Genomic DNA, 24,230 nt, shown 5'->3' with positions numbered 1-24,230 from the left:
CTAGCGCCGCACCCATCCCTCTGCCGTTCGCCTTGTCCCATCGCCACCCACCGTGCCTAGCTTCATCAACGCCTGCAAAATGGCAGAAAAAGCTGGAGCACGCAACAGATAGTGCAAGGCAATAGAATACAACCAAAAAATACAATGTAAATTGGCTATAAAAGCCAAACAATATCTCTGTACATTTTTTAGAGACAGCATTTTGAATTCAAGAAAAAGAAAAAGCAAATCAAAAAAGGTTGACTCCAGTTATTTCTACTCTGTTCTCGTGTTCTTATTCATTTTATTTCTTTTATTTTTGTTTATTTTTCTGCAATCGTTTAATAAATAAAGAGGGACTAAAAGGGAAAGGGGAAGATACCTTACTGCTTCGGTGGGCTGGTGTCGGAACTCCGCCTTTGCCGTCGTCGGAGTCGAGCAAAAAGGGGCGTTTCATCCCTTTTCCTTTTGGTCTCGCGGTTGAGAAGGCTTAGCCTTCGGGGACGCCGCAAAAGGGGGAGGCCTAGGGGCCGTTCTCGCGCAGCTCCGGCCACTGGCCATGGAGGCGGAGATGGTGGCCTGAGCTTTAAGGCCGAGAGGGGCACAGAGAGGAGAGCATTCGAGCTCTCTGTTCTCTTTTCCTGTTTCTTTTTTTTTATTTTTTTCTCTTTTCATTAGAAAATGAAATGGAGGCTACCAGATTAGGGTTCTTTTTGGCCCTTACGTGATGTGTGAAACGACGCCGTTTGGAGTCTGATCAGTGGCTCTAAAACAGCGTCGTATTGAGCTCTGACCCGCGCGGTGACCCGACCCAGGGGAAGGATCCGCGTGTTTTCTTTAAATGGGATATTTGTGCGCGTAGTCCCTCCGACTTTGTAGCGCGTTGCAATTTGGTCCTGTTTCGCTATTTCCTATTTTTCAATTTCGCCCCAGAATTCTGTTTTTGTTCTATTTTGACCCTCTGCTGCACTGCGTTTTGGGGCTTCGAGGTATTTATGATTTTGGTCCCCCCCTTTTTCGCGCATATTACATTTTGATCATTTATTCCGTTTTATTTTTATTTCAGCCCTGAGATTTCGTTCCCGTTTTGAATTAGTCCTATTATTATTATTATTATTATTATTATTATTATTATTATTATTATTACCTATTTATTTATATTAATTTTATTTAAACTTCTGGTACATATATATATTTATATATTTTACAACTTATGTACCTATCTATATATCTATATACATATTTTCATTTTCATAAATACATACATATTTATATATATAATCTTTATAGTCCAAAATACACCTTTTTTTATATTTTTTTAAATCCGCATATACATACACATTTTCAATATATTTTTAGTATGTATATAAATTAACGTATTTATTTATATACATATGTATATTTTCATTAGTTTTAAACTTTAGTTTGTACATATATACTTTTTCTTTTATTTTACAATATATATATACACTTACTTTTTATATGTATTTTTTATCTTCGTATTCCATAGTTTTATACACCTATATATGTACATATTTTTTTATACATACGCGTATTTATTTATTTTATATAAAATATACTTTATATATTTTGTTAATTCATGTATACACATATTTTAGTTCATGTCTATATATATCTTTTTATACTTAATTGTATTTTCTATTTATTTATTTCATTTTGTTATTATTTTGAATGAATGATTTAACTTTATTCGTTTTTTTATTTTGTTATTTTGTATGTTGTAAGTTTGATCGTTCATATTGATTGCTATAGCTTGCATCGTTTTTATATTTTCATGTTCATTATGATTTTGCCATGCATAAATAATGTAATTTGCTTTCACTATAATTTTGTGCTTTATTTTTACTCGATATAACAAAATTTATTTTTTTAAAAATGGCATTTCGTGTTTGGATTTGAGAAAATCGTGCCCTAACTTACTGGGTTTCGATTTTCTCGATAAATCTAAATGTACGAATCTTTCCAAACTCAAATTTTAGATGACCTCGGGATTAAAAAAAATCACGTCCTAACTTACTGGTCGTGATCTCATTTTTAAATCCGAGATGGCTAGAATATCTTTTAAATAAGCATTTTTCATTCGCGTATCGAGAATTTGAGATATTGTATTCTAACTTACTGGATATGATTCTCTTTCTCGATTAACGTGAGATATATTTCTTTTTCCAAAAATTTTCATTTTAATACAAGGATCGTATTTTTAATTCTTTCAAGTTCTCAATTTTCGACATCAAGACATTAGATAATCAACTAGGTACCAATTTCTGGGCGTTACGAGGGTGCTAATCCTTCCTCGTACGTAACCGACTCCCGAACCCATTTTCTAAATTTCGTAGACCAAAACCGTTGTTTTAATAAAATCAAATTATTTATTAAAAACAACCTTTTCCAAGGTGACCCAATCACACCTCAAAAAGGATTGGTGGCGACTCCCTTTTTCATTTTCAAAACCCAAGTCGACCCCATTTTTCAATCAAAAAAAATGGTGTCAACAGTCGATATCGTACTCGGTTAGTATTAATCAAAGAATGGGACGATCTTTTTGACTAACTAGAGAACTTTGACAAGGGGACCGACTGAGTCCTTTTCTTTTTCTTATTTGTAGTGAAGGGCTTTCATCCCTTATGCGACTTGCTAAGAATGAGAGGTTAATTAATGGGGTTAAGGTGAGTAGAAGTCGGTCACAGGTTTCCAATCGTATCCTAACTTTTTACTAAGTTCACATGGGTATCAAATTTTCATATTTATATGATCATACCATGTATTCATTCATATTTTATTATTCATACCCTGTATTCATTCATATTTGCACATTTATACTTTGTACTATCACATATCAATTGCCAATCCCATTTCATTTCATTTCAATTCAATCCGATTCATTTGTAATTTCATAATCTCATTTCAATTCATCATAAATACACAAGTATCTCCTATAATATAACATATTTCAATCCATTTTTCATTTTACATATCATATTCCAACTAAATCATGCTACTTTTTATTTTATTCAATTTAGTTCACTATCTCGATATTCAGTATCAGTCATAACAAATCAATTCATACGATCATTATTAACTCACCTCAATGCTCAATCACGTAATATAATAGGAATATGAAAATAAATAGATTGATCACGAATTATAAAAGCACAAACCGTAATCTCGGGTCACTCGTTGATGACTCTTGCTTTTCTTTTTTCTCTCGACGACCCAACGTTGCCTTTAGCTATGATCGATAATTAATAAAGGAACAATATCAGAATTCATCCAATTGACATTCAAATATAAGGTTAAGCATATTTTTCATTTTATTCAATTTAGTCCCTAAACTCGAGATAATTATATTTTTCGATAATTAACATCGAATCAAAATTTGATTTCACTTTCACTCATTAGGGACCCTATACTTCCTATTCCTAGCATAATTTCATAACATGTTTTCACTTTATTCAATTTGGTCCCTAATGTTACAAAGTTAGCAACCAAGCTTATTAAGCTTTACAATTTAGTCCTTTCATAATTTAAGCTTAATACCTATCAATTCCAAGCTTATTTAATCAATTAATCAACAATGACAACTCGCTAAAATTTTAAAAATTGATCAAATTGGTACATGGGCTAGCTAAACCAAGCTCCCATGATCATAAATCTATAAAAATTACAATAAAATGACTTGAATTTCTCACTTAATTTAATGGTCGAATGTTTAGAATTGAACAAAGGTTTCTTCTTTTTCTTTCAAGGCTTGGACAATATGGACGAATGAAGAAATATGATGTTTCCATTAAGTTCCACTTAGTTTAATATTTATACTCTAATTAGTAAGTTAATTAACAAATTTAATCATGATTATAACATTAATTAACATATATTTATTCATTTTTAATTCTAATATTAACACTAAGTGGGAAACACTTTTATCTTCTACTATCTCATGGTTCAAAATGGTTAGATAACCATTTTGGCCCTTTGGATAATTGCTATCTAGGTCCCTAAGCCTTTTCTTAATTAAAACTCTATAGTGATTTACTTTTACAATTTAGTCCCTGAACCTTAATTAACTAAATTTTTGGCTAAATTACTTAACTGAACTTTGTTATATTTTTATATTAATTTTGTAAATATTCATATTTTATATTTAAGGGCTCAGTTTACAAAAATGGGGTTTTAAAATCATATTTTCTACCACCACTAGAATTTAGGTCAATATATGAAAAGCCATGTCAATCATAAGGTTAGACAAATAGATATAAACTTTTCCCAAAGATGAACCACCATATAAAAAATCAGGTCTCACCACCGTGGTAGCCATTGAGCAGTATCTAATAGCTAATATTTCCAAGTCATCGTAGCTTTAAAAAGAACTTAACCTTGATTATCCCCAGATGGTCAGCAACAACGAGAGCCATCACCTCATTAGTTACCTTTTCAATCCAATATCTACTTTCTTTAAACCTAAAGCCTCCCTTTGCCAGTCAATGAGCTACCTGATTTTTATCTCTGTGCTCATGTGAGAAAATACATTTATCAAGAGTAGGGATTAAAAACTTTAACATGATTTAAATAAGCACTAATAATAGATATGTTAGAAGACACGAATGTAAGCTTGTGAATCACTATTCTAGAATTCCTTTCTATAAAAACGCAACAAAACCACAAATCCCTAAATCTCTTACAAAAAAATCGCCTGAACACAAACAAGAGCCTCAACTGTGTAGGGATCGAAGATATTTCTATTAAATTGAGTGCATGAACCTATAATTAGACCAACATAATCACTTATGACTATTCCTATTGTTGATTATCGGCTCTTTTTGCAATACTTAATGTCAAAGTTAAATATGACAAAAGAGCTCTTTGGCGTGAGCTACTTATTAGTTGGAGAGCACCGATGAATATCTACCATATACATTAACATATCAGGTTCACGAATATAAGCTTTAAGGTAATGACATCCTACACTGATTGCACCTTCCTTTCATGAACAAGAAAATTTCTAGAAAACCATAATGCTCATAAGGAAATAGTAATCTCTTTACATTGATCCTCATTATGTTTAAGAAAAAATTGGATTAACCTATCATAAAAGTTGCTATCTATAGGATCGACAGGCCATAAGACTCCCAAAACAGACCAAACGGTTCTAGAAAACCAACAATCCCTGCTTACATGGTTATTATCCTCGCAATTGTGATGGCACCAAGGGCATAAAGACGAAAAAGCTACCCATTTTACAATTCAGATGCTTTAATGCAAAAACAAGCAAAAAATGATTTAATTGGAGCATGAACAATAGAATAAGAGTCAAATAAAAAATTTGGAGATATTTAAGGGCTAATCAGATTTTTGACCTTTTAAAGCCAAATTTAGAAAAGAAAATATGACATTTTATTTCATTTAATTAGTAGGTAGGTGGGATTAACTTAAGTTTAGTATATGATTTGTATATAAATAGGGTGATGGTGGACTTGAAAAGACACACCCTTGAATACTTGGAAACTGAATAAAAAATCAATTGATTTCTTTCTTTCTTTGCATGAAATAATAGCATGCATTCTACCAAATTTCTTTCCCTTTTCAATATTTAGAGTTAATTATTTTCCAAGTCCTTCCCTTATTTTATCTCCCACCATTTCCATTTAAGCTATTTCTATAAACCAACAAAAGCATGATTAATTTCATGCTTCAATAAATCTCTACTTAGCTTTAGGCCAATATTCTTTCCGGTCAAGAATCGTAAGAAATGTATTCGCACTAAAAATATTTCATAGTGATATTCATCATCTCTCTAGAATATTGGGATTGATAGATTCACCCCTTAAAGTTAACTAGATTTCAACTCAAAAGAGCGCATTGGGATGGAGTCGTTTTGGCCTATAGTTGGGAAGATGAGTCAGATGTGCTGTATTTGGATTCCTGCGAACAAATTGACGTATCCTAGCGAGGTCGTACTAGTAGGTTTTTGTCAAGGGAGATAATGATCGGATTTAACGTCCCGTGTGGTTGAGGTCATTAATCTAAGTTGGGTTCTTCAGAACGCAAGGCTATCGAGGTCTTGAATTGCGAACGTGTGTGTCACGGTTAGACAATCGATAATGGTTGGTTTACAGGGCGTACCAGAATCAACTACGAGAGGAAGAATTGGTGGTTAAGACGTTCTCAGCCGCTATAACTAGCCTATTGTTTGGAGGAGAAAACTTATTTTCAAGGATTGATTCGGAAACCGAGCTTTACCAAGTCTAAGGCTAAGGCTTTATAATTCTGTTTACAAAATTCAAATTCATTTTCTAATTTTATTTTATTTTCGATTTATATAATTTTTAATTTCTGCTATCTCAATTATTTAATTTCTAGACAATGTCAACTCTTCGAATTTATTCTATTTATTTTTCAGTAGGTCTGTTTGGAGTCGTGCCATTGTAGGCACGACTATGCCCACGATTATCGACATGACAAAAATTCTGTTCACAAGAAAAACACGAAAGTTGATCATAATTATCAATCCGAGTTGGGTTCTTCAGAACACAAGGCTATCGAGGTCTTGAATTGCCAACACGTGTGTCGTTAGACAATCGGTCAGGGTTGGTTTGCAAGGCATACCAGAATCAACTACGAGAGGAAGGATTGGTGGTTAAGACGTTCTTAGCCGCTATAACTAGCCTATTTTTTGGAGGAGAAAAATTATTTTCGAGGATTGATTCGGAAACCAAACTTTACCAAGTCTAAGGCTACGGCTTTATAATTCTGTTTACAAAGTTCAAATTTATTTTCTAATTTTATTTTATTTTCAATTTACGTAATTGTTAATTTCTGCTATCTCAATTATTTAATTTTTAGACATTTTCAACTCTCCTAATTTATTTTATTTATTTTTCACAGGTTCGTTTGGAGTTGTGACGTTGTAGGCATGACTATTGCCACGATTATCGACACGATGAAAATTCTGTTTTCAAGAAAAACATGAAAGTTGATCATAATTATCAATCCCTGTGGACTCAACCCTACTACTTTTTACTATTGTTTAGAGTTATTTTATTGTAAAAATTTTTATTTGGTGGTTTCGACGCCTATCAAAGTATAACTCAAATATTTATTCCATATTTTAGTAGGCTGATCAATTAGTTGAGATGCTTGTCGAAAACTAGTATTAATCCTCGACCCTTGGATTCGTCTGTGACCTGACCCAGGTAACCAGTAATCATTTCAAATGGAAATACTCAACCTCGACCCAACCTTCCACCTTAATTCCGCTTTTAGGAGACATCCAGCGCTCCAAATACTCCTCTATGTGTAAGACCCTAAACTAGATTTCATAAAATATGTATTAGGGTAGTATTAATATTATAAAACTCAAGCCATAAGCAAATTCATATTAGAGAGAATCAACCACCTTTACTTCGCTAAAAGGGCAATGTTGAACTTGGCTAAGTTGTGAAAGCCTAAACCTCCATCAGATTTTGAAGCACATAAATAAGACAACACACATCAATGTATGCCTCATCTTGAATTAGACTTTTGCCACAAAATCCACTAATAATACTTTCAAGATCATGACATAGAGTTATAGGAAGAAGAAAACATGACATTGCATATGTAGGAATCACCTGTAAATAGGGGTGAACGTTCAATTGAATAGAGTCGAATCGAGTGAAAATTTTTTGAGGTAATCGAGTTGACGAGTCCTATTTTATCATCCTAACTCGATTTAAAATTTTTTGAATCGAGTTGAGTGAAATAAAATTTGAGTCGAGTGAAATTGTTCAAGTTAAATTAAAAAATTAAACATGTCAAATTAAGATATTGTTACAATATAATTATTTCCATGTTAGAGCGCATAAATTTGAAACCATATATATTTGAAAATTTTTTTAAAGCAAAATAATAAAACAATAAGATACTTTAGTATGATAAACTTGAATCATTAACGAACTTATTTAAATCTCAAAATTATTATTTTAGAAAAAAATTAAAATTTTAGCTTTCTTTATATATTTTTTAGAATTTTTTTTAAAAATATAAATTTTAGAATTTTTATAAATATTCTGAATTTTAAAAAATATTTTGAATTTTTGGTTACGAGAGATCAATTTGTTTATTTTCAAAATTGACAGAGAGCAAAAGGGTATTTACACCAATTTATTATTCAAATTATTTGAGTTTTTCGAATTGTAAATTTCAACTCGACTTGAACTCGAAACTCGAATTACTTATTAGAGTTAACTCGAATAACTCAATTCAATTAACTTGAAATTTAATTTTTATTTTAATTTTTTTAAATCAAATAAAATTTTATTCACTCCAACATGTGAATAAATTTAATAAACACTTCATTACCTCCTGCAAATAATAATCCTAAACACCAACTCTTAACTCGGTCCAACAACCTATCTTTGGGCATTTGAAAATACTTAAAATAGTTTAATATTAAAACACTTGAATAGTTTTGGTTCATGTTTTAAATGAAAATAATTTATTATTTTTAAAAAATAAAACAAATCATTTTAAGCGTACTCACCCCAACTAAAGCATTGAATAAATATCTTAGATTTTGAATTATAAAAAAATCCAAAACGTCAGCAATCAGTATGAGTTAAATGGGCCCAGGGGCTTCATTTACAATATTCCTTTTTATTCTTTTATGATTTCTACTCTCATCAATATATTTCACGTTTTATACTCGCTTATCTTCTCCCTTGCCTCGTCTTTATCATCCATTCAATTAATAAAATAAACAAAAACATGTAAATCATATCTATCTATATAGTAAAATATATAATTTTCTTATTTAAAGATTAAAAAAAGATGATGAACAATTCTTGTATCAAAAAATAAAAAATAAAAATTATAATATTACACTCATATAAAAGAAAATCTATACACTATATATGAAAGTAGTGTCCAAACTATTCCTTCTACCAACACAATAAGCTTTTAAAACAATAGTATAATTTTAATTTTAGTTGTAATAATATGCTCAAAAGTTATATATCTATATATTGACACATGGCCCAAAGCAACATACTTCTTTTCTTTTTTACATTTTATAAAATGATTAATTTTTAATTTTTATCTTTTTAAATTGCATAAATTTAAGATTTAATCATTACATTTTAATTTTTAACTGTCTTTATATTTTTATAATATTATTAATTAATGCAAATAATTGATATTACTAACTTTTCAATTAAAATGATACGTGGTTATATATTTGAAAGTGAATTTTTAAATTCAAAAAGTAGAGAGATTAAATTTTTATAAATAAAAGTAAGGGGACTAGATTCCAAATGTAAAAAACGTAGAGACTTAAAGCCATGATTGTTTGAATTGGATTGACTGGTCAAATTGGGAATCGGTCGGGATATTGATCCGAAGATATTCATCATGCTGATCGATCTGTGAATCGAAACGAACTGATTGAACAAGGCTAAAAAATCAATTGAACTGTTTTTTATATGATTTTTAATAATCTATTTAATCAATCATATGAACCAATAACTTGACTAGTTCGACTATTAGTTTAGTTTTAAAAACTTTGTTAAGAGTATATTTTAATCTTTAGCTTTGTTTGATAAACCATTAAAAATTAATATTTTCAATTTTTTTTTACACATGTTTGTTAATCTAAAATTAAAACAATATCATAGAATTTTTTCTACCAAAAAAAATTGTAGAAAGCAATAAGTAGATAAAAGTTACTTTAACACTTAAATGGAGAATATTTTTAATTAAATTTATTTTTGAAGTAATATATCAAACAAATTTTATAACTTAAATTTAATATTAATATTTTTTAGCACTTAATTTTTTAATTTATCAAAAAAAATTAATTTTTTACTGTATAATTTAATATAAATAAATAATTAATCCAGTTAGTAGAGTAGATAGACAATTCTAATTTAAATGAAATTAAATTATTTAAGCTAATATTTTTAGATCTTTTTCATAATATTACATTAAAAATCAATTAAATATATAATCGAATCTGTAAACAAAATAACGTTTTTTAACAATTTATTTTCATCCGTGGAATTCAAACTCAATTTTTTTAATATATATATATATATATTCAATTGGTCTTATCCTTGCTGGATCACGTGGAGTTTGATAAAAATCTAACGCACCACGTTGAAATAAACCCATTTTTTAATCCAAAAATATTTGGAAACTATCCCATTAACAATCGTGTTAAATACAACATAAAGATTAAGCTTTTTAAGAAGAAAGGCCCCTTTGTCGGCAAGAGAATCGGAGACAGATCATGTGCCCCATGTGGTTCCCGCTGTCAGTTTTCCGGCGACTGGCTTTCCAATTCACACTCCCAACGTCGATTTTCCGGTGGCCTGACTTCAACTTGTCGTATTTGACCGGCGGTTGGAGGTGGGAGGATATTTCCATCGTCGACGATGTGCTGTGGACTTTCGTCACGGTTTTGGAATCCTTAGCTTTAATCTCTATGCTGTGTTTCTTCTTTATATTCTGTGGATGTACGCTTTGATTGGTTGGAGAGATTTGTACGTAACTCCCCTTCGCCTTAAGTTTGGTGGTAAGTTAGCAATCACTTCTCTTTAGTTTTCCATGGATTGAGAATTGAGATGAGAGCTTCTTATTCCTATTATTATAATATATATTGTTTTGCTTTCATAATTCCATACCAAATATCTGATGGTTTCTTCATTCTCTTTTTTGCATTTGTTATTTTTAGAATTTTGAATTATTTTTTTTAAATTTTCTTCAATTCAATTAATTCTCTCATATAAATTTATATTCCAAAATTTAGCTACGGATAATTAAAGAAAAAAACTTCATAATTTGTTACTAATATCATAGGATTTTTGGTGTTTGTGTAATACTGGTAATTTTATTCTTTTCGAAATAAAAAAATTATTTATTAAAATATATCTGAATAAAACTAATAAAAGCCTTTACAAAAATATTCAATTATAATTTAATTATTTTATTTTTATTGCAAAAATTGGGTTCAAGTTCGGGTCAATCTTGAAAGTTTTTTTTGGGTCATTCCTTTTTAAGTTTGGTTTTTTATTTTAATTAAATTGGGTTTAAAATGAATTTAGGCTCGAGTTTTTTGGATTGAATTCTTGGGCTCAGGCCTATTTTACCACCTCGTGAATGTGGTTAACGATTTAATAAAATTTAGACAAATTTGATGAAAAATTGATCATAAAATTAAACACAAAAAGTTATTATTATTAAATTAATAATAATAATTAGACAAATTTGATGAAAAATTGATCATAAAATTAAACACAAAAAGTTATTATTATTAAATTAATAATAATAATAGCATGAGAGCTAAACTTAGGTTAAAATATTTCATTTAAGTTTTCATACTCTTACAAAATTTAGAATTTAATTTTTATATTTTTATTTTTAAGAATTTAATTTCTTTCAAAATTTAAGTCCAAATTGTTAATAGTCTTAAAATTAATTTGTTAAATTCAGGTACATTAAAACATCGACTTTTAGTTAAATGGTTATTAAATGAGTTTTTTTTTTTTAAAAAAAAATCAAAATGCTACCTCAACAAATTTAACAATTGGACTAGAATTTTAAAATCCTAAAATTAAAAAATTTTTCTAAAATAAAAATATAAAAATTAAATTCTAAATTTGTAAAGATTATAAAAGATTATAATATATTTTAACTTTAAATTTATAGCATATAATCGTATAAAGCTATTTATCTTTTGCCATATTTGAATGCCATAAAAGTTTGTATGTGGTAGCGCGACCCAGGTTGTTGCTTGCTTAAAATATTTCGGAAATCTATATCAATTTTTGTATTTTTTTTGTTTAGGAATTTTTTTTTGAAAATTTAGTTGTTTTATTTTTCAAATTTCAAACTTTAGGTTCAAGTTTTAACACTATTATTTTTTTATTAATTTTGTTGGTGTAATATTTTAAAATATGTATATATTCACTTTGTAGTCATTCTAATTAAAAAAAGGATAATATAATTTTTGTTCCTAAACTTAGCAACTAAATTTACTCTGGTAATTATACTCTTTTTGGTCAATTATTGCACTTGAACTTAACAATTAGGGCCATTTTAGTCCATGAACTTGAAAAATATAAAAGTTTGATGATATGACACTCTAAGATTGTGCTACATCAACATTTGAAAATAAAAAAAAATTATACTGAATTTGAGGTGATGATGTAGTATAATCTAATAGCATCACATTAAGTGTTTTAATAATCGGACCAATGGTTAAACATATCAAATCATCAGTTTTTGATTCAACCAATTCAATCATTTTGACCGTCGGACAAATATAAATAAATAATTAAAAATTCATAAAATTTAAAAAAACTTATTAAATTGATTCAACTTATTCGATTGTTAATTTTTCTCCAGATTATTTTTATTTTTACCAATTTCAAGTAGCTTTTGAGTTAATCAATTCGACCTCTTTGTTCAAACATTATATTGATGAATTCTCAACTCTTCAATTTGGTCTTGTTCCAATAACATTAATTACATCATCAAATTTTGATAGAATTCAAGTCTAGGGATCTAAATGGACCTAGTTGTCAATTTCAATGACCAAAGTGGACCTAGTTGTCAAGTTCAAGGGCCAAAAACTAGATCATCCCTTAAAAATGACGTAAATAACCTAAATTTAACCAAAAAAAAAACAAATAAACTTAAATTTTAAAATCTAAAAGGTGAAAAGAACATATACTTATGACATATTTTAACTTCACGAATCAATATGAAATTTGGAGTATCTATATTTAAATATCATGTTTGCATTTTCTTTCATATTTATTTAAGGTTTTAGTGGGCTATTTTGGATTTATTCTATTTTTTTATTTGAATGTAGTGTTGTATTGAATTAATTTTAGTTATAATTGCTTCATCTTATATTAATTTTAATTGTGTTACAATTACTTGGAAAAAAAATTGTATAAGCAAGGAGAAAACTACTATTTGTTGGAAATCGAATGTCCAATTCATCCGACGACAGTGCTATAAAGGTTAAAATTATGAGATTTTGATGTATAAGTTCAACTCTCATTTTGCAGCTTATTTTTAGATTTAAATTTGTTATCATATGTCTCCTCCAACTATTATGATTTGGCTTTACATGTATTTATATTATGATTTAATGTAGATTTTAGTTTTTAAAATATATTGGTTTTTTCACTTTCATCTTTAAAATATTTTTTTGTTCATTTCAGTACTACCTAACGTTATTAAATGTTCCCAATTTAATTTTTAACGGTTCAGATGTCCCCTATGTCATCATTCGAAAAACAAAATAATATAAATAAAGTACAAATAAATAAATATAATTTTACATTTATATATTTAAAATTTTTGAAATATGTTGGAATTTTTTAAAAATCGTAAACAATTTTAAAAAAATTCAAAAGGAGTAAAAATAGTCTAGAGACAAATAATTTGTCTTGAGATAGTAAAAAATATTTGAAATAATTAAAAATATTATTTGATTAGAATAACATTATATTTCATTATTTAAATAATTAAAAATTATCCAAATGTATCGATTATAAATTACGATTGATTGAATTATAAAACAATTAGCGTAGGTAGTATTCTTCTAAGAGACGATGATTTCTTGTTCAAGCTCTCCTAAATATGATTTATAAAAGTTGAAAAATATTAAAATATCTAATATATTTTTAATTTTTTTTAGTAAAAAACTATATTTATTTATGTATTTTGTAAATTTGTAATTTTTATAATTTTTTTTTGTCATTTTTCATTTTGAAAGATTTTTAAGTTTTTTGAAAGATGATATCACTATGATGTCACTATATGTCACGTGACAGAATATGATTGGCTAGATAATTCAGTTATTAGTTTTTAAAGTTCAAAGGACTAAATTGAGAACGTTTGATAAAATTAGAAACTAAAGTGAGTCAAAAACAACATTAACGATCAAAGAAAAAATAAAAAATAGTATACTTTAATAACTAAACCATGCATTAAGCCTTATGAATGTGCTCTAAGATGCTTGATTCTTTTCTAGTTTATTTAAATATGTATGGCTAATAACCGTATATATATATATATTAAGTTTATAGTTTACACTAATGGTACAATCAAAGTACAAACACAATTACGAATTATAAACCATAAGAATCGAAGTATTATAGCACAATTGGGTAGAAATATATCTGAAAAAAAAGAATAAATCTAGCTAGAAATAATTGTATTCGGTTTGGTTTTTATGGTTCTTGAACTTTTTTTTTCACAAAGTTTTAATTTTTTTTAAAGAGAAATATTTGTAGAAAGATTATTTTTTAGGAAATAAAAAATGAATAATGTTTATATTACATGTACTTTTAATCATATAATAAAGAAAAATTACGTCATATACCAAATATTATGAGTGGAGATAGGGGTGTTCAATCGGTTAACCGACCTAAACTAACATTAACCGAATTAACCGACCCTTTTAGACTCTTAACTGTTAACCAAATTGAAATTTTTTCAAAAAAATTAATTGAACCGAACTTTTTGAGTTAATTTGGTCGGTTAACCGAATTAACCGAAATTTATATATATATTTTATTTTTTATTAAAACAAGTATAAAACAGATACAAAATTAACTGATTTAACAGGCCGATTAATTTATATTTTCAAAAAATTAATTGAACGAACCGAATACTTATATATTATAATATTATTTATTAAATTCAGTTAACTTGTTTAACTGACCGATTTCTAACCGAATTAACCATTAACAGAGCTTTCAAAAAATTATTAACCGACCTCCGATCGAAGTAATTCGATTAATTAACCGATTAACCGAAATTTAATTAGTTAACCGAATTAATTCAATTTTACGCAAAATTTACACACCCTAAGTGGAGATAGAATATTGGGAGGGAATCAACCTTGTTTCATCATCCCACGTCACCTATGTCTTATGTTTGGATAATTAATAAATAAAAAAGAAAGAAAGAGAGGGAAGATCAAAGAATAGTAAGGAAATATTTCTTTATTTCTTTCACGGTTAAAACAATAATAGAAATGAAAAATAAATGAATTTTAACTTTTTTCTTTTGTTTAGTTAGGATTGGTAAAAGAAAGTAAATGATTTGCTTAAATAAAATTTTAATTATCAATTTATTTAAATAACATAGAATAATTAAATAATTTAAAAATTATAAAAAATTTCCAATGTTAATAAAAAATATAAATTAATCAACAAGTGTTGAGTGTAATGATAAAACACATTATACTTTAAAGAGAGAATGCATGATTGAATTTTGGAAATGATGTGATTGAGAGAGGCAGTTATGAACCTGGAATATAATTGTAAAACAGACATAGAAAATACCAAAAAAAAATTGATACAAATTTTAAAAAATAGTGTCCTAATAATTAAAAATCATAAATAATAATTCCTATTGTTAACTTAAAAAAATATAATTTAATTTGATACATTTTTTTTAAAAAAAATAGAGTCCTAATAATTAAAAATGTAGAAAATAATTTTGATAGTCTTATTTTGATAAAAAAATAAAAAGCAAAAAAAGGTCTTAATATTTTTAAGAGTTACAATAATATAAAAAAGTAAAAGAAATGATAATTTAGAAAAAAAAAAAAAGGATTAGAGTCATTTATAGCGAAGTAAGAAGCTATTAAAAAGGATAGAAATTTCAGTGTATTTTTTGTATTTTATAAATATTCTTAAAAAATTGACAAGTCTCTTTTTTTAATAATTCAATATACTCTTAAAAAATATTTGTCAACTCTCTAACATTACTTGTGAAATTTACAAACTCTACCATCTATATTAAATAACTTTTTAAATAAAAAAAGATAAAAATAAAATTTTAAAACTAAAATATTATTAGATTTCTTCTTCTCTCACTTTGAACAAATAGGGTATTAAAAAGAAAAGGGAAATCGAGGGATTATCTATTCCCTCTTCGTTTCCTCCTATGTAAAAATATAATATCCAAATAAGAGTAATGTAAAGCTCAAATGCTACAAAAGGGATGAATTGATGATTAAAAACTTTGTAATAAAGATTGACAAATAAAAATTAATTTAAAAATTTTAAAGTGATTCGACTCTAATTGCCTATATGTATTACCTTAACTGTTTACAATTAAAGATTTTTCAAATTTACTAATTTGAAAAATTTTAAATACAATATTTAACTTTTACAACACTATTTTTTTTTTCATTTTGTGAATAAAACACAATCATACATAGAAATTGACTGAGCCATAAAAACACCTCTTTCCTTGTCTGCTTCAAAAAATTCTAAGACTTCCTTAAGAGGGATTTCAAATAATTGTAGGTCCTTTTTTTGTAAAGGTTAACTTAGCTAAACAATTTGTACGTTGATTATGCTTCCTAAAAATAGTAAACAAAATAAAATGATTTCCATTTAAAGTTTTCTACCCAAAACCTTAAAGTTACCACTCATAAAAACCTTTCTATACAATAATTAAGTCCACTCAAGTGAATTACAACTCTTGAAATGATGAAAAAAAATAAAACTCCATGCATGTGAAATAGAGATATGAGTACTCCAAGTGAAAGATTGGATTTTTCCACATTAAGCTTTGTAAACTTTGTTTCTTGTCTTTTTCTTGATATTCTTAAACTCTATTTATACTCTATTTTCTTTTTCTTTTCTTTTCTTTTTTTATTTCTAGCCATTTGGAGCAGCTAAATAAAAATTTGAGCCTTTGAAAACATTTACTCAAGCATTAAATACAATTTAAATATTTTTAACATAAAATTCCTGATGTAATCCCCAACAATTTATATTTTATCTTTTTCCTCATAATAAAAAAATCCTAACTTCAACCTCTCTACTAAGAACACATAATATAAAGACAATTTATAGAATTTGATCAACATAATATTAAGGATTTTAATTATTTGGACAAACTAATGGTATCATAAAAATAGATGATGAAATTATGTAAAATTAAAATATAATGACTAAACTTGAAACTTGAAACTTACCATTATAATATAATGATTAAAAATAAAATTGTGCCATTAGTTAGTCCAAATATTTAGCACCTTTGATATTTTGAGTAGCCGGCGTGAATTTTTTTAATAACCCTTGTTCCAATTCACTATGTTAAAACAAATTTTATTAGAACAAAATTTTTTAAAAAATCAACATAAAAAATTTAATTGAAATAATATTAATTATTTGGACTTAATTGAAATAATATTAATTATTTCGACTAATACTATTGTAAAGTTTGAGAGCCAAGTTATGTAAGATTAAAATATAAAAACTAAATCTCAAATGTTATTATAATAGAGGGACCGATAGTGAAATTTTACCACTATAACTGTAATGGCAAAAAAAAAATGAATGAGAGGGGTTGGACGCGTAGGCCTTCCTTTTATATAGAAGAGGGACCAATATTGAAAATTTACCATATAATTAATGGCAAAAAAAGAAAAAATGAATAAGAGGTGGTTGGACGCGTGTCACGAGGAAGGCCTTCAGGGCCATCTACTAGTATCATTTCCCTAGATTCGCTTGGGAAACCTTTTTAATTTTTTTTTCCTTAAAATTTTATAAAAAATAAATGATGTGAACTAAAAGTAATTAATATACATATATAATTTTTATAATTTTGAATAATTTTCATTCAAACATACTTATTACTTGTAATATATATAATTTTTAATTTTTAGTAAATATTAGTTCGTTATCCCTAATTCACTTTTGGAAAATATATAATCATTCATTTCAATTAAATTAATTAAAAATATTTTTTATAAGAATATCAATAGGTCATGTAGTAAAATCTTAATCCAGTTGTGGAGTTAAAATTTTCCTTCATTTATGTGCAAAATAATTACTCTTTTATTAAATAAATTGACTAATGATTGTGTTAAGTACAGATTTTTTAAAGATTAAATTATGATTATAGTCTCTTTACTATGTTTAGATTTAAATTTAGTATGTGTCCCTTAATTTGATATAATTTAATTCTTTTACATAATATCTTAATTAATTAAAATAGTTAATACCTTTAATTATTCTAGTAAAAATGTAGCCCACAATTTTTTTTTAAAATGCTCAACTTTGATGTGATTCTGTATGGCCATGAGAGGGGGTGGGGGTTTCCATAGACCAGAAGCACAAATGAGAGCTTTTCAATTAACGAGTGTGGGTTACACTATATATATGGGCTTTAATGGTTATAAATATACACGGTGCAATAATCAAGAAGGAAGTCACAAGATGGAACTACGTCTTAATAAAAGCTTTGCTAACACGGGTTGGTGTAACAGATTCTCAAAGTCACAGTACGTTTGGTTTCATCTAATAAAATAAAGGCTGTAGTTGAATAAAATTGTAATGAGTAATTTTAATTGTTTAGTTCAACAGAATAAAATGAAATAGAATCGTAATAATATTCATGTATTTGATTGAATAGAATAGATATTATAATAACATAAAGAATAATGTTTAAATGACCAAAGTGCCCTTAACAGAATTTTTTAGATAGATAATTATTGTTATTATTATTAAACTTTAATAACATTTTTATTAAATATATTTTAATAATATTTTAAAAATATATATTTTAATAAAAATAATAAATAATTTAATCATATTTTAACATAATTATTATTAAATATAATTTAATAAAATAATATATAATTTAATAATTATTATAATATGAATTAAAAAATATATAATATTATAAAAATAATATATAACCTACTTTAATATTTTTAAACTGCAATACATATTTAATGTGCTAAAATATCATTAGTGAAATAAATAATTTAATTATTCTAAAATAAAAAGAAAAATATTAAAAGTAATAAATAGCTTGAGAATTATATTTTACATCCAAACATAATGTTCATATATTAACAAAAAGTTACATGATTTCATTAGCTTATATGTCATAATCTATATGTTAAATTTTACAACAAAAAAGTTACAACACTATAATGACATTCTATCATAACATTATAATGACATTATACCATCCAAATATTACATATACAAAAAGTTACCAAAACATTACCAACACAACCATGATTTTTAATGATTAAAAAGAAATATTCTCACCCATTCCAATTGCACAGAAGAATGTAGACTAAAGAAAATTAGCATCGCGTTGGATGCTCTTACATTCATGCTCAAACTCTAGATATGATGGCAAGTATATCAGAAAAGCAAAAAATAAATATATCATGTTAGGTAGTTTCAAATTCATGGTTGGCCAACAAATTAAAGGCTAGTAATTCTAATTCTTTAACCCTCCCCCAAGGCAAATCAAGCAAAGCAAGCAAGGTATCAAGTAATAGTATGCTCAAAATACACTCAGTACCTGCACTCTTGTACATAAAAACTAAATGACAAAGTTCAAAGAATTCATTAGTATCTATCTACAATCCAAAGGAGAGCGATACTGAAGAAAAGTAATTAAAAGGGCAAAACACATTACCTAATTACCAGCTGTTATTAAAGTATAGTTAATTCAAATATTAAATACACATGGTCTACAATTGACACCAATTGATTTTTTCAAAATTATGGCACCAAAAGACCTTTACTCCCCCTCCCCACTCCATAAACGACTACATTAATGGGGGTAGCAAGGGACACATACTGATTATAATTTTCTTCCCAAAGCTCAGCTTTATCACACGAAAACCCTTATCCCATGCCCTTCATCAACAAAGAAATTGAATCTAACAGGCTATTTGACTTCACATTGTTTTTAAACAACACAAGAAGTTCAAATTACAACTAAAAAAAGTACAAAAAATTAGAAAAAAAAATTGATGGGGTGTTTAAGTTCAAACCTGAGATTAAACTAGAGAAGCCAACAAGAATAAGCACTAGAAAGAAGCTATAAGAAGAATGGATAATAATTCATTATTCTTAAATGTTATCATAATAGATGAACACCAGAGAGTAGCTATAAGAAGAATAGATAGAAAATTGAAAAACAAATGCCTTATACAACTCAATTCCAAAAACCAATAAAATACTTGCCATGACCAAGAAAATAATGGATTAGATTAACTTTATGGAGAATTAAAAAGGTTGTACCGGCTTGTGGTTAGAATTAAATATATATCTTTAACAGTCTCAGAATTTGGAATTTTTTATACAAAGAAGGCTTCAATCTAAAGACAAGAAAGAGTTACAAATGTTAAGATTCGTCTCTTTAAGGCTTCAATCTAAAGCCCAGGTTCGGTACATGAATCATATTATATGGTAGCCATGAATAACCAATCTAATTAATGAAATAATTACATCACTCAGAATCTACAACTTTCCTATTTGAGTTCAAACTTTTAATGGATTTTTTGAGACCCAACAGTCAGCAGAAATCAATATTTTATGTCAACTTTACATTATGGAAGCTCTTTATGTAATCCCCTGCACAAAATAGAACATAATAAATCTATTTTTTTTTTGTATCTTGTTTTTTCCTCTCTGCTATCAGGGTTTCAGTTGGTTCTAAACGTTTTGAATCAACATTCAGATTAAGTGCACCCTCTTCATAAGGGAGAAGAACATATAAAATATTAACTATGATGTGATGAAATGAAACCATTAGCAACAGAAATGTGTTTGTTTATGGAACTACCTTTAAATGGTGGCATCTAGCAGGTACGAGTCAAAATCCCAGCATTTGCAAACCCTTCCTCTAGGCTGTGTTTTCTAGCAAAAGAAAAAAAAGTGTATGAAAAAACAAATACAAGGACTAGGAAAAAGTACATATACAGGGAACAGGGAGCTCGAAAGTATCACCCAGAATGCAAAGAGCACTTATAGTTGTAATAAATTAAAAACTATACAGGATATACTAAATTAATTTTGTTTAATAACAAGGTAAGATCTTGAGAATTTAATGTAGTTAATTTAGAAGGTCTGCCATCAGTGAAAAGAAACCTATTATTTCTACTAATTTAACGAAAAAATCAGAAAAAAAAGGGAAATCAAAATGGGAGAAGAGATAATTACAGGTAGATGAATCAACTACAAATCTGGGGAAAAATTTGGCAGATTAGAGATTCAGATGAAGACGGAGATAACTCTTTTGGCAAAACACAGATTTGCCATTTCCATTTTCAAAACTTTGAACCAGTCTTGTTTTTAGGGTTACTAAAAGAGGCAGAAAGGAAACCGAAAGGAATAACGAAAGAGATAACGATTTACTTGAGGGAGGATTGCTACTGGCCAGAGACGAAGGAAGCAAGGGAGGTCGGGACTGAGATCGGGCTGAGTGAGAGCTTTTTTGAGGTGAGAAAAATGGGAGGGTAAAATGGAAATGAAACAACTATTCAGTGGGGATGAAACGGTTAAAAACATAACATAATAGGCTCGTAATAGGCTCGTAATAGGCATTTCATTGAACCAAACTATGGTTTGTGGTGGGCCCACAAAATTGGGTTGTAATGGCTATGCTATTACACCCAACCAAACATGTTGTTAGTTGTTTCCAGGTCTAACCATTTACCTTTGATCATTAACTTAACGGCTTCCAACCCACGATGGACTAAGCCGAAGAGATTTCAATTTGAAGCAATGTGGGTAAGAGATAGTAGGTGTGAATCGGTGGTAAAGAAAGTATGGTGTAATGTGACAATTAACAATGGAGCTATTACTAGAGTGTCGAGCAAGATTGATTAAACAGAAATTTGTGTTGGAAAAGATTAGATTTGAAAACGGTTTTTTTATACAACGGAAAAATAAAATTTAAAAATTGTGTCAGTTTGTGATATTTATAATAATAAACTTTTTTCGGAAATAGTACTTGTGTTTTGGGTTAGACGGATCCTAGACGTACCCGGCTTTCAACCTAACGACTTTCTTCGTTATTTTCGTACCATGAATTGCTTCGAGTATGGGTTAGACGGATCCTAGACGTACCCGGCTTTCAACCTAACGACTTTCTTCGTTTCCAAATTAAACACAGACCCAAAAATAATTTTCTTATTTTCAATAGAAAAGTAAATCTCTCTCTTATAGAAATAGGTAAAATTGTTATTCTCAAAAAATAGAATTCATACTTAGAAATAAATTGTCACTTTTTTCGGAAAGAATAACAATATCTTAAAATTATATATAACTTATTGTGTTTTTAGTCCTATCGGAGCCATTTATTTATAGAGAGAGAAAGTGAAACCCTAGTTGTATTAGTAGAATACATTCAATGCCTATTCAATAGAAAAACAATCTCTAGTTGAACTAGGAGAGAGAGGGGCTAATAGGGCGTGCTTCCCATTATGTATTATGATAGAGATTCGGGCCTCTCTTGTATTAGGTCCAATTATACTTGCTTTCTGGATTTTTAACCCAACCAACACTTATAATTAATCAAACCCAGTACACGTTAATCTATTTTTCAAAATAGATTTTATTTATTAAATCAATTTAAATAAATTAATTTTTCAATTAAATAATTTTCTCAACCTAATTTAATTTTGTTAAAATCATAACAACTTTACCGTAAAATAATCTATGATAAAATATATTTAATTTCTACATTTAACGAATTTCATAATGACCAATTAATTTTAATTCTATTTTCAAACTTCAATTATTTAATTAAATACTAATTTTAAAATTTTAAATTAATTATCAAGTCATTTCTATACTAAATGAGAAACCACATTCATTTCCAAATATAATCCATTTCTCTAACTTTATCATTTCTATCCATTTTTGTTTATTTGATTCATCATGTAATTCATTTTTTGTTTCAACGAGCTAGTAGAGGGACTAATTGAATATATGTAATTAGGGCTCAAATGATTTATAATTAAGTTTCAATTTTTCACCTATTAATTGTAAACTCATTTAGTCACGAAGTCATTTCACTATAATATCATTATTGAGCTCTCCTTAATGGCATATCATTTCGAAAGTTACTCGATCAGTGTTCGTCCAATGATCTTGTTATAAGTATGTTACCCTTATAGGATATGTTTAATCTCTTTGGGATAAATTTGTTCTTCCAATCTGATCTTATTCATGTAATTCATTTTTTGTTTCAACGAGCTAGTAGAGGGACTAATTGAATATATGTAATTAGGGCTCAAATGATTTATAATTAAGTTTCAATTTTTCACCTATTAATTGTAAACTCATTTAGTCACGAAGTCATTTCACTATAATATCATTATTGAGCTCTCCTTAATGGCATATCATTTCGAAAGTTACTCGATCAGTGTTCGTCCAATGATCTTGTTATAAGTATGTTACCCTTATAGGATATGTTTAATCTCTTTGGGATAAATTTGTTCTTCCAATATGATCTTATTTTATCTTATGGTAATCATTATATCTTTCTTCATGAAAAGTCAATTACTATCATATAATAATTAAGTCATTCATCATAAAGACAAACGACTCGTGACCACGTTTATTTTTCATCTATCATGTAATGCTAATGAGAGGATATCATTTACCTATGTCTTGGGCTATGAATTCCATTATTGTGAATGATGCTACATATTGCAGAAGTCATATACCCATGCACCAGCTTTCAATTCCTTATCTATTCAAACTCAGGCTTTTACTTATATAAAAGTAAACGAGTCACGCATACATAGTTCATCATCCATTCAGGATTAATATATGCCACACTATGAACGTCACAAGTGAATAAATACATAGTTCATCATCCATTCAACTTGGTTCTTGTCCGATATACTGCTAGTCTAGCCAGTCACATCTATATCTCTATCTTTTGGGAGTCATCCTCTCTGATGTTTAAGAGAAAGCATCTCCACAATTGGACTTGATAGACGACATATTAGTCTTTCAATTGGTTTGCTCATTTTCGATTAGACTAGGACATACTTAGGTTCGTCTACTAATATAAGTTGTCTTTCCATATTATGATCTAACCACGTAATACCGCTTAGTATTAGTTAAACATTAGACAACCAATGGATAAATATTTTCTTCCATTTTGCTTTGTATGTAAAAATCATTGTGGATAATATGCAAAATATATTAATAAAATTCATGAATAATTTTATTAACCAATTTGTTCGAGTAGTTTGAAAAGATGATTATGGCGTATTTGGAAACGCAAGTAAGCGTGCTAAATAGAGGATCCACCAAAATGCAAAGATAAAAGAAACCAGTAGAAGCATTTTAAACGGGACATATGTGAAAGGAAAGGGTATTTCCTTTAAGGTTTTTGTAATAAGTATTCGCCATTAAGAGTCCGCCAGAGTTGATGTAGAACCATCA

General features: G+C 27.9%; 1 long non-coding RNA gene across 1 annotated transcript; it reads right to left on the bottom strand.

Annotated features, from left to right (window-relative positions):
- Positions 1–20,144: 20,144 nt before the first annotated feature.
- On the bottom strand, positions 20,145–21,343 carry LOC107944934 (uncharacterized). Its single transcript, XR_001696391.2, has 2 exons — positions 20,988–21,343; positions 20,145–20,684 (listed from the first exon to the last, which is right to left on the bottom strand). It is a non-coding gene; the product is annotated as an uncharacterized lncRNA (long non-coding RNA).
- Positions 21,344–24,230: the final 2,887 nt, after the last annotated feature.

This window comes from Gossypium hirsutum, chromosome A10 (genome assembly GCF_007990345.1).
Source record: "Gossypium hirsutum isolate 1008001.06 chromosome A10, Gossypium_hirsutum_v2.1, whole genome shotgun sequence".
NCBI classification, from domain to species: Eukaryota; Viridiplantae; Streptophyta; class Magnoliopsida; order Malvales; family Malvaceae; genus Gossypium; species Gossypium hirsutum.
This window is presented reverse-complemented; position numbering and strand designations above follow the sequence as displayed.